General features: G+C 26.5%; 1 protein-coding gene across 1 annotated transcript in view; it reads left to right on the top strand.

Moving 5' to 3' along the window:
• Nucleotides 1-2,325: 2,325 nt before the first annotated feature.
• LOC119616479 (proton-coupled amino acid transporter-like protein CG1139) overlaps nt 2,326-7,166 on the top strand; it is a 70,182-nt gene continuing 65,341 nt past the window's right edge. Inside the window, exon 1 of the mRNA XM_037972842.1 lies at nt 2,326-2,577. The gene's annotated coding sequence lies outside the window, so the exon portion shown is untranslated. The remainder of the gene's footprint in view (nt 2,578-7,166) is intronic.

Genomic DNA, 7,166 nt, shown 5'->3' with positions numbered 1-7,166 from the left:
CGACAAAAAAGTGAATTTATTTTAATTTTAGATGTTATGCAGAAAAATTTTAAGTAGAATAATTTAGTTTTATTGTTATTTTTGTAGCATTGTATATAAACTAAATGATTTTGAAAAAAATTCCATATTCAATAATCATTTAACCGATTTTTCGCTGAAAGAATATACATGAGTACTTTTGCACTTTATTTTGTCCGATAGTGTATATATATATATATGTATATATATATATATATATATTGGCTGACCGATCCTCATAATTTTATTTTTCATAAATGTAGGTTTCGGTTCCTAAAAATATTTTTTTCGTAGACATCGAAATTTAAAAGCCATTTATGTGCGTTTAAGTCATTTTCTGAAGAAGATTTCATATACATATTTACATTACATATTTTCGTTCCAACAAAAATACATAGAAAACGTTAAAATCAATTATTGAAGGGGGCAGGGTCAATTATGGCCTATAGAGATTTCGATTAATATCGAGAGCTTTTTGCAAAATGGATGTAAGCGAGATAAATTTTCATTCAATTAGGATACTGCGTGTTTAAGTTTATGTTTATATATTCAATATTTTAGAAAATTCAAAAAGTACCAGTTAAAGAACGAAAAATTACCAGAAATACTCCATTTTAAATTTTCATTCACTCAAGTCTCTGATTGCTTAGTTTTGTGTTTTTAGGTTCATTATAATCATAGCTGTAAAATTTCGATTACGATTAATAATCAATTAAATTATTTTTAAAAAATAATCGTAATGATTATTTAATTCTCTGGTATAAAATTTCTGATTATTAATTGATTACGATTAAAGTTAATCTAAAAATAATCAGGATTAATTAAAATTAATGAAAATAATCAAAAATAATCAGAATTAATCAAATAATTAATTTGATTATTTTCAAGGATTAATTTTGATTATTTTTGATTAATTTCAATATATTTGGTACAATTCTCTGTCTTTTTACAATACGTGTAATAGAAAAATGTTTTTCAAATTACACACTATTCGATTATATGACTGTTTTATTGAAAGCAATATATTTATCAAGTTTATTTCGATTGAAAATCATATCAGTACAAGATAGTATATATATATATATATATATATATGTATATGACCACTTCCAAAATTTGCTTTTTTACGACATATGATTTACCGAATATAACTCTTACTTCTTACTTATTTTAATCATAAATTACCGCTAAAATAGGAATAGTCTGCCTTTAGAGTTGCGAGTTTTCATACACTCTAAGAATGTTTTCAAAGTGAAACTTTTGGAATATTTTTCAATCTCTTTGTGATCCCTTCAAATGATGTTGTTCTGGAAGAACTTTAACATCCATGTAAACATTTTGGGTAATAAATTGGGGGACTACCAATGAGGGGAGAGGAACCTCCCATATGAATTAAATAAAAAATTCGTTTATCTGGGAAACTAATAGAACTAAATTCTTAAAATTTTGCACGAAGAACTTTAATATTCATCTAAACATTTTGGAGAAAAAAGGGCGGACTTTCATCTGGGGGGCTTGGATTAAATAGAAAAATTCGTATATCTGAGAAACTATTAGAGCTAGAATCTTCAAATTTTACTGAAGAACATTTAGAGAATAACGGGCGGACTTTCAATGGGGGGCTTGGCACTTCCCATATGAATTTAATACAAAATTTTGTATATCTGGGAAGCTATTAGATTATTAAAATTTTTCATAGATTAAATTAAAATCTTAACTAACGTTCGGAATAATTATCAAAATTGCAATAATTTGCGTGGAATCTCCCATATGTAACAAATTGTATATCTGGAAAACCAATGTAGTTAGAATCATCAAAATCGTTAAGTGGGTTTCTTATTTATATTGCTTTTAGGGTAGCACAGCACACTGGGTATAGCTAGTAAATAAACAAATAAAAAATCTTTGTTTTTACGTTATTGATCATTTTCTTAATGAAAAATTTTTTAGAAACTGATTTTCTGCAATTTTTTTATATGGAGGATAGGGTTAAATATCGGTAGATCCTAGTAAAACTTGGAGAAAGGATTTGTTTTTAATTTTTACGAATTTTTTATTCATCCCTGCATAATTTCTCACACAACTTTTGAGCTTGCTCTGTTTTGTTGTTATAAACAATATATTTGCTTCCAAAATCCCACTTTCTGATCTCTCGGATTCCGTTTTTATTTAAAATCGTAGAAAAATTAAAAACTAAACGTAATTGAAAACTTAGCCGGCTTACAGTCAATTTTAAGCCGCCGCCGACATATTTAGTGTTAGTCGCCGCCGACGTTAATATTTGTCGGCGCAGGGCTCTGCTTGAATGTCTTTTTGTTCAGATGTAAACATTTTATTCTAAACAAAGCAAGTAACAATATCTGTGGCCGTAATCACTGACTCAACAATTAAAAATTTAGTTTCATATTCAATGAAATAGTTGACACTATAATTAAGAAAAAATATTGATTTATCTATTTTATAATAAATCTAGTAACCCTCTAAATAATTTTATTTTAAGGAGTAAATAAATTGAAAAAATAAATGGAGGATCTAACACCCTTGACAAATCTTCAACAGGTATTTATAGAGTATTTTTAATCGATTTCCAAACAGATGATCAATGAGTGCATGTACAATATTGGAACATAATCATACAAATTATATCATAACATTAATTTTCTAAGTACTTTCAGATTCATCATTTCTCATTCGACACACATCCCATTCATACATAAGTACATACATAAGTATGTATTTACATATGACCATTAGGGTGGTCTGTCTTATTTCTATGAAATCAAAACTATAAAGTACAAAAAAGAGACTTTATCAAAAATAAGTCATTTCACATTGTAAATATCGTTAAATATTATAAAAAGTTTTGCATCGACTTCAAAATTTTTCTGCTTAATACACATTGTTATCAGTGCTATGCATAACAAACAAACAAACGTGAGCTAATATTTTTGTGTAAATTTCCACTGGTAACCATACAAATTTTATTATGCATATTATAGAGCATATGCATATAATGTAAATAACAGTCACTTTTCAAAGTTGTAGTCAATTATGATTGATAATTATAATTATATATACATATATGAAATTTTTCACAAGGCTATAAACCTAGATCCTAAACCACCATGTATTTTAATAATTTTTGCGAGAGTTGTTAATGATATTGTATATGTACTGACCAGATCTTATATGGGGTGAAAAAAATATAGGAATCTTGTTCGTCTTAACCCCACAAAATAATTCCCTTTTCCAGATATTGCGATATTGAGCTCGCTATATAAGCTATAATTCCAGAACGGTAAATAATAGAAACACGCTTAGTACAAAGCTAATATTGTACTTCAAAATTAATATTATATACATAATTCTTGTTACTTTAAGTCAAACAGAGTTACAACAGATTTTGTCTCCAAAAACGTGATCTGGTCGCGGAGTATTTTCGTATATTTTGATATTATGTGATAAATGTTGCTATTAGGTAAATATTTTAAATATTATTGTTAAAGAATCATAAAGTACCTACATAGATTTAGTATTTCAAAAAGATGTAAAACACAAACCTACACTTCCGCTCACTTAAAAAGGTTCACTGTTTTGTTCATATTCAAATTTATTATTTGCAAAAAGTAAAGGACTAATTAGTAATTTTATAATTTTAGATAATAACATGATGTCTTAGGTATCTCTAGTAAGACAAAAATTAGCGTAATACCTGATAGCTGATTTTTAGCAATTTTTTTCTAACATACTACGTTTTTTAGCTATATTTTTTTGGTTCACTTGATTAGGTTCATTCAGAATAAAATCAGTTTACTGCTGGCAGTGGAAAAAATCCATTCATATTCTGGTGTCTGTGAATATAGATATATATTTTTTAAAAAATAGGCCGCGGTTGACTGAAGAATAAAATGGCAAAATTTTTGTGTTTTTGAAAACTGTCCAAAATCACAGGAATTTGGCAAAAAAAAAATTGGGCAAATTCAGAATGTTATTCGCAAATTTATAAGAAAACAGTCTGAATGTTAAGAAAACATTAATAAACATACATATAGAGTCATAACAAAAGAAGACAGAAGAGATTTCATAACATCTGGCTCCAAGTCAAGTGATTCTGCAGCAAAAATATAATAAAAAGTGGGTGTTACAGCAAGCCTAGCTATAATGAAAAACCCTCTTCAGTTTGCACATGAACACATGGTTACAAAAAGCAATATCAACATCTTGTTTTTTCGGATAAAAAAAGTTTAATTTAGAAGGTCCAGATCGATATAATAATTATTTTTATGATTTTTGAAATTAAGAGCTCTACCTGAGGTGTCTGCATAGCTGTGGAGGATGTTGGATGTATTGGGGGGCAATTTCGTATTATGAAACATGTGAGCTTCAATTTCTTTTATCTAGTAGGAATTGTAATAATTGTAATGCCATACTGGGAATAGCTTTTTTCACATTTTCGGATATCTTTGAACCCTTGCCGTAAATATTTCAAAAATATAATGCCCCGATCCATACCGCCAGGGCTGTAAATGGATGGATTCGATGCCAGAATGTAAAAATTTTAAAGTAGCCTCCATAATATTCTCATCTATTTATTATTGAAAATATTTCGGATATTCTTTCTCGTAAAGTGTATAGGTCGGGCAGACAGTATAACACAAAACAACCCTAAATTGAAGGAACTAAAAAGGCTTGGACCGAAATTTCCTTGTCATTACTTATAAATCTTAATAACTCTTTATCACCTCGAATTTTCGAAGTTATCTCAAGTAACGGCGGATATGTTTCTTACACAATCTTTTCTAAAACATTGTAAAAATATTTATAAAAATAAAAAAGTTTATTGAAAAATGCATTTTGTTGTTGTTTTTGTAAATTAAAGATGATGAACCTATTCAAATGAGCCAAAAAATATTGTTCAAAAACGTTGTGTTTTAGAAAAAAAATTATTAAAAATCGGTTATTAAGTATTGCACTAATGTTTGTCTATCTAGTGATACATAAGACATTATGCTATTAATTAAAGTTTTAATATAACCAATTAGTCCATTATTTTTTGCAAAAAATTAATTTAATTGTAAACAAAATAGTGAACCTATTTAAGTGAGCGGGAGTGTATGTTGAAAAAATTACAATATTTTACAAAATACATATGTATTTCATAATTCTTTACTGTTATACATTTTAAACAAAATATTTACAGAATATTATTTCTCAGATAATATAAAAAAAATAATAAAATGTTTCAATGAGAATTTCCAAATATTGAAAAATTTGACCTTTGACCTCCAAAGTTTACGCCTTAGGATTTCCCGATTTATATATAACTTCAGGGACATACATATCGATACCCTATATTCAAAAAGTGCTAAATCAATAAAGTCTAGTTTTCAGGAAAGCAAAAAAAACTATTTAATTCGTGAAATATTGCACTAAAAGACAATATTTCTTCCATAATACGTTTTTAACATACTTACTAATTCTTACCTATAAAAAAATTTTAATATTTTGCACATTTTAGCGACTTATTTAAGATAGCACTTTTTGGTCGACAAAAAAATAAATATTTGTTCTAAGTTAGCATGTTTTCTTCAAAGAATAGAACAAAAATTTCTTCTAATAATATGCGTTATTTTATAATTTTATGAAATGTTTTTTTTTAAAGGGATATAAGTCAAACCAATAAGTCCAATAAGATGCATTTACACCATTTAAGTAGAAAAACTCATGGCATATCTGCTTGTTTCCTTATTCTCAGTACAAATATTTTAAATTATGAAAAGTTTTTGAATATAAAAAGTACCAATATTTTTTGAATAATACTCCATAATTTGCACATTTAAAGACTTTTTTATAATCAAAATTCTAAATTGCAACCATAGAATATTATAGATCTTAGAGCCAATCTTTAGGTGAAAGATTAGCGATTAAATTAAAATTAATCCTCGAAAGATGTTTTTGAGTACTCAATTAGTTAATTTTGTTTGCAAGTTTAAGCGCCCAATGGAGGTGGTTTAAACTTAAGCACGAAATGCAAAAGTGTAAACAGCTGATGCAAAAAAATTAATACAATTTTTATAAATATAAACATTAAAATGATCTATTTATTGATTAGTATAAATTGTGGACACTTCAAAATATTTTTTTTGTTTTTAATTTAAGTTTTCAATAATTTTCATATTAAAATTACAATTGTCTTCTTCTTTTTTATAAAATATGCATTGTTTTGATAACAAACAGTGACGTTTTCTGTTGTTTTGTATGGCAACACTGCGAAGTTTAATCTTTTACTCAAAAACATCAAAGGGGATTAACATAAGATTATATTTATTTTTAGATTTACTAATCTGATTATTAATTGGCATTTGATTACCATCTCAAAAACCCGCTCTTAGTGTTATAAACGATTTCTGAAATAACTTTAAATTTTTCGGAAAAACATTATTTAAAGTCTAAAACTGGCTTTATATACAAATATATAAATGATCATATCTTAAAAACTATACATTAAATTTATTAATCTTCACCTGTTTTGTGTTTAGCATGTTCATCTTGTTAATATACAAAATAAATTTTAAATAAATTTGAAGTTTTAAAAATTTTTTTAAAATTTGTATGGAAGTTAGCACTTATTTTCTTCAATAAAAATTTAACTTTGAAATAGCATATTAACAAAAATTGTTGTTAAAAGTGCTAAAATTACTTTTTTGGTTTCAAATTTATACCAGACGTGGATCATGCATTGAGGAATCCTTTTGCATCAAAAACTCACTTTGCCCAAAATTGAGTTCGCACTTTTTGAATATAGGGTCACGATATATTATTAATAAACTACACATTTTTATTTAAAAACTAGTCAAAATCATTTTCTAGGTGTGGCAAAGCTCCCTTTGAATATTTAAAAATAAAATAAACTTCAAAAATCTCCATTCTTGTGAAACAAATAAAATTGAAACAACCTTCTATTTTTTTAACTCATTATTGTACTTCTGGAAAAAATATTTTGACTTAATTTTATGTTTTGTTTAATTAAAAAATATATTCAAATTAAATAATATTGTGAATAATACCCCATTTACACATACACGAAATCTAGTAGATTTCATTTAAAATCTTTTTAAGAATCTAGGCCGTTTACACTTACTATTTTT

This window comes from Lucilia sericata, unplaced genomic scaffold (genome assembly GCF_015586225.1).
Source record: "Lucilia sericata isolate MDLA Ls3-8-SP2 unplaced genomic scaffold, ASM1558622v1 Contig000074F_arrow, whole genome shotgun sequence".
Classification (NCBI taxonomy): Eukaryota; Metazoa; Arthropoda; class Insecta; order Diptera; family Calliphoridae; genus Lucilia; species Lucilia sericata.
Note: the sequence above shows the minus strand (reverse complement) of the source record. Positions and strands in the feature narration are given on the sequence as shown.